Raw genomic sequence first — 5,937 nt, forward strand, 5'->3', positions numbered from 1 at the left:
TTTATTTCAACAAAGTAACTGTATTCTGAATACCACCTTTTTAAACGGTAACTGTAACGGAATACAGTTACTCATATTTTGTATTCTAAATACGTAACGGCGGTACATGTATTCCGTTACTCCCCAACACTGCCTTAAGGTAATACAAGATATTAGCAGGACTCAATAGACGACTGAAGCCCAATGAAGATCACACAACTTTTCCTTCTTACATTTTATTATCATTAACATGGAAAATCATCAAAACTAGAGAGATCCAAAGACATGAAGTTAAAAAAAGATGACAGATGAAACCTTTTTGTACCTTTTAATGTATTAAAGCTGTCTTGACATTTCGTGGCTTAATCTAAATGCTCAGACACACTAGAGAGAAAAACAGGATTTAAAACCTTGTGATTAGGAAAGGAAAAAAAAAAAGAAAATCAGTGATTGCAGTGAAATTATTTTCTGTCCATTGCTTCCTCCAAGGTCTGGTTGCTCAGAGGTTTAGTGTTCAAAACTCTCAACCTCTGGGCAACTGCTTTCAATCACATGGTGACTGCACCAGTCTGACTATACATGTTGACCAAGTTTCCCAAATATAGCAGTCCAGTTGATTAAAGCAGACAGCATATTACCATCAATCTCAGGCCGTCTGTGCTGATCCATGCAACTCGTCTGCACGTGTCTCAAGATGCTCAAGGTTCCTGAGCATCTATGTTATTTTGCCATAAGGCAGCAAGTACATCAGTATTTGTGGAGCCTCTAGCTGGAGTCTGAATCGAACTAGTTATGCATGTAGACAGCAACAAACAGCACTTTTACTTATTTAGTTCATAGGCCCATTCAATCACAAACTCTGAGGCAATAGGACTGAGCAGGCTGACTCAGGCTTATTGCCATTTTATCAGCACAACAAAGTCATTGTGAAGATGGCAGCTCTGGTCCCCGTCTTCAAAGAAACCACTTCAAAGGCAGATTGCAGGTCTAGTGCACAGAGTTGCAGTAATTTGGTCATGCCATGTTCTCCAACCTCTCTGTTCCCTAGTGACTGTATCATGACAGAAAGGCTTGGAACATTTTAGACATGTTCAAGAGGAAGAAAAAAATTCCAGGTAAATTCAGTAAAAGCAGCAACTCAACAACAAAACGAGTGTTGATTTATTATTAAGAACAAATGTAAAAATGATGTAAACATGCACTGAAATAGGAACAGTGATGGTGAAAATGGTATTAGCCTTAGTGTTGAATTAAGGACGTATATACATCCCAGTAGTGTTAAAACCAACAGAATGTCATATTGCTGCCATCAGGGGGTAGAAAAAAGAAACTTAAATCTTAAAGCTAAGCGGCTTTTGTTTGACATTTTTAAATAAATGCTGTTTGAGACACAATTTTTACAGAACTTAGTTTAGAATTTTTAAGTTTTGGTGCAATGATTCACACTATTTCTCCACCCATTTTTCTTTCCTTTAACTTGTAAGGTTCTAAATGGCAGAAGATTGCATCCTTTGCAGATACATCTATCCAGCAAGCTCAGCCTTTGGACAATATTTAGGTTAAAGCTATCAGTTCCAATCGATATGGGTCTTCGATTGATCAGGGCCAAACTGTGATGGCTAGACAACTGAGCTCTTCGGGGTGTTCCTGGTCTGCAGTGGTAAGTATATATCAAAAATGGTCCAGGAAAGGAAATGGTGAATCAGTGAAAGGGTCACGTGTGAGGAGGGAAGGCTGGCCCATGTGGTCTGAACCCAAAGACAAGTTACTGTAGCTCAAATTGCCGAAAACGTGAATTCTGGTTCTGATAGAAAGGTGTCAGAATTCACAGAGCATTGCAGTTTGTTGCGTGTGGCAGTGCATAGCCGCAGACCAGTAGTGTCCATGTCCACTACTGAAAATAACACAATGGGCATGTGAGCAGAACTTGAACACAGAGCAATGGAAGATGGTGGCCTGATCTGATGAATCATGTTTTCTTTTACATCACGTGGATGACCGGATGCCTGTGTGTCACTTATCAGGGGAACACCTGGCACCAGCAGGTGCTATGGGAAGAAGGTGAGCTGACAGAAGCAGTGTGATGCTTTGGGCAATGTTCTGCTGGGAAACCTTGGGTGCTCCCATCCATGTGGATGTTACTTTGCTTAGGTGGGTGGTATGTGTCAATGTTGCAGACTATGTAACCCCCCAAAATGTTTCAGGAACTGTTTAAGAAGCACAACAGTTGGTTTAAGGTGTTGACTTGGCCTCTAAATTCCCCAGATCTCAATCCAAACTTCCCATCTGTGTGATGTGCTGGACAAACAAGTCCGAAGTCATAATGTTATGCCTAACCTTTATATGTCATACATATGTCCACAGGGTGCTGCAAAAGAAAATCTCTCAGCTCTAAAAAGCAAATGCAAATGTTCTTAATAATTTCACGCTTTCACCCTATCCCAAACGGACAGTCGTCTGCCGAATGAAACATCTGCTACAAACAGCCACATCTCACAAAAGAAAACTTGGCTGACAGTCGGGTTCCACTGCTGACAGATGCTGCTGTGCAAGAAGGGAGTGGGTGGACTGAAAAAGAGCCACAGAGCTTAACTCGTTGTCAGTAAAAATCAGTGACAGCATAAAAAAATTGTAGAATTTGCAGGAATCACCGAATCCAATTGTGACGAGATGTATTTGAAACACAGACACCCTGCTCTTTGTATCACTTCAAAATAAAAATGCCACATTGGAGAAAGTACAAAATCTCTACTTTTTAAAAATTGCAATAATATTATGTTAATGAATGCGAGTCCATTCATATTTGTGCAGGATTGGATAGCTTTATTAAATTTATGCATGAGTAAATACTAGCCTGTGCTCATGCCTGCGGGTTATCAGCTTTGGTAGAAAACTGAGCAGCACACAGATCAACACAGACATTGTGCAGACTGTGACTAAACTCTAATCTACAAACAACAGACAGCAAACAAACAGCAATTCTACTTGACCCGGAACACTTCAAAGCAGCTAAACAACAACAAGCTAAAAATGACATGAGGAACACTCACTGCCTAGTGCAACACCAGCTTTTCTTTCCTTTCTCTTTGTAGCTTAGCTTCATAGTCCTTGCTTTTATCATGGATGTAGCCTTTGGCCTACAAATCCAGGCAGACATGTGACTCTTATAGGTGCAGCTGGGCCGAATACTAATGCATCATTTATCAGTGCTGTACTTTAGGGTTTTTTTTTTCTTAATATCAGCACACTTTTCCTAGTCCTGGGATGCTTTGTACTGGTATATCTTGATGCAATGATGCATGCTATCTGACACTGCAAGTTGGCCATCAGGTAGCAAGGATAGGCCACGTGGACTACTCAAACCCTGGTTTATTATGGGCCAACCTACTCCCTGTGCTGGGTATAAAAGGATTCTGTGCTGCTCCCCCCAATCTGCTACCAAAACATTACCATCTGGATCTATACAGATACCCCAGGGACAGGTCAGGACAGGTCCCATTCCTGCACATACACCAAAAACTCTAACTGTGTTCCAGCCTGGCTCCAGAACTTTGACGCAAGGTACACGACCAGTTTCATTGCCCCTCTCGGATACAGCCACCATGCCTGAGCTTAAGCAAGCTGCCACTAAGTAGGGTCGGTGGAATCCAGTTACCACTGTGCGTTCAAGACGGGAGCCTGTCTTAGGGTCAAGCTTTAGGGCAATGAGGGTACCTTTTCGAATATCAGCTACCAGGAATTCATCGAGCCTGGTTACAGTCACACCCCTGGGAGCTTCCAGTTCATCTTTTGCAGAGCTGAACCCAGACCCTCCAAAGGTCTGGAGCAGTCGGCCGTGCCTGCTGAACACAAGAAGAGCTCTTTCTGCTGCACAGCTTACTGCAATCAGACCCTTAGCATTGACCGCAATGTCAAAGTAGTTCCTGCACCGTCTGTCAGAGCCACCAGCAGTTGGAGAGGTCACTTGTTGGAGGACATTTCCACGAGCGTCAGTCACCTGTTTCAAAGTTGAAATTCAATTATAACCTCATTGACAGTTTCATTTCCCACACTGAAAACAATTTTCTGTACATGTTTGAGTTGTATAACACCTACCTGAATTCGTGCATTTCCACAGTCCACTATAAAGAGCTGACCCTGTGGTGTGGCATGGATACCACTTGGCAGGGTAAGATCAGCTCGACCTGAACCTTGCTTTCCAAATTGTCCAATGAGATGGACACCTTTGGGTTTAAATTCTGTGGAAGACAAGTCACACTCCTCCTCTAACTCCACCAGTGCTTGCTGCCTTCTTTGTCCTCTGCCCCACTTATTTGCCTCGAGTTCTGTTGTACAGGAACCATCTATAACAGACAGGGATAAAGACCTAGCCACAGGAGGTTGTGTTGATCCAGCAACTGTGGCCTGTTTCTGTGGCTGGTATAAAATATTTTGACCTCTATAGGAAGGCGACGAGAAAGTATGCCCCATGTCAGAGGCTTTCAATTTCCTTCTGAGAGTCGGCGAGGTTGAGGTGAAGCTCGTCTTGAAGTTGCTGCCCCTAATCCCCCACACTCCTTGCTCAATTGGCCCACTAGTAATCAATGGGCGCGTCTTGTGAGTCAAGTCCACTGCAGACTTTGATAAGCGGCAACTGTAATTCAAAGAGCCTCTGTTCATACTGTAGTCATGAGATGGGCTAACAATGAAAGTATAGCTAGAATCAAGGCTGTCTGTTGGGGATGGTGCTCGGCCAGAGTCACCGAGCGTCCCTAGAGAGTGTTCATCAGAAGACTGGCTGAGGCAAGAGGGGGGTCGACCCCTGGATGTGAGGTCTAGGCAGCTTTGGCTGGCTGAAGGTTCTCTTTGAGATGTTAGGGAACTGTTGCAGTATCTAAAAAGTCTATAATTGGAATCTTGACCTACTCTTCCCTTATCTCCATTTTGACCGTCTAAACTTAAGCACTGACTAAGCTTTATATGCTGCTGTTTTTGTTCAGGTAAAAGGTTTGGCTTCCTGCTGGAGGCCACAGTTAGCCATTTCCTCTTGTTCCTTGGTGAGTAAGGTTTCCCATTCTTGTTTATCTTGTCTTCGTCTTCCATGTCCAATTTTTTAAGAACTGTAGGTACAGCCAAAAATACGTCCTCACCTTGTGGCTGGAAGGAAACTGATTCTACCTCATCTTCCTGAGATGATTCCCAGTCAGCCTGTTCGCAGTGACATATCTTTGCAGAAGAGTGCTTTTTTTCCTCCTCTGATTCTAGGTCACCCCGGTTAGAAAGGCTGATCTTTCTAACAACCCTGCCGGTTGGTGAAATAAATCCCTGTCCTTGGGTGCTCTTCTCTTTTCCAGAACCTTGATAGTTTGTGTCTTCACAGAGCATCTCTTGTGAATGAAGAGCACATGGCTGTCCTTGTGGCCCACAACCTCCAGCATGCAGGCAAAGGCTTTGTTCTTGAACACGAATATCTCCAAAGTTGACAGCATTCGGTTGTGAGCTTGGTTTGAAGTTCACTTTCTTTAGAGAAACTGAGATTTCCCAAGGTTGTAGGAACTCTGAAATCTCCTTCAGCAGTGGGTTCTGGCTTGGCCCACTGTCCTTTACAACTGATTGACCCAATTCCTGAATCTGCTTTTTCAGTTCTGCCAGTTTACAAAGCCGCTGGTCCAACAGGGACTGGCTGACCCGGGCTGCTGCCACGTTCTCCCGCTGGATCTGGTCTAGACGCCGCTGAGTGTCCCGATGGTCCTGCTCCACCCTCTCCAGCAGGCGCTGCTCTTCTCTGCGTGCTCCCAGGATAGCTCGCTCTACACCACGCTTTACAGATTCAGTCTCAGTTTCATGATGCTCCTGCAGCCTGCGCAGCTCTACCTCTGCCTGGGCAAGGTCACACTGTGCCTGGGTTACCCAGCATGGAGGGTACTGATGCAGGAGAACAACAGAGGAAGGACCATCTGACTGGCAATCAGGGCTTGG

The sequence above is a fragment of the Pundamilia nyererei genome, unplaced genomic scaffold, assembly GCF_000239375.1.
Source record: "Pundamilia nyererei isolate P.nyererei 1_Seehausen unplaced genomic scaffold, PunNye1.0 scaffold00175, whole genome shotgun sequence".
NCBI classification, from domain to species: domain Eukaryota; kingdom Metazoa; phylum Chordata; class Actinopteri; order Cichliformes; family Cichlidae; genus Pundamilia; species Pundamilia nyererei.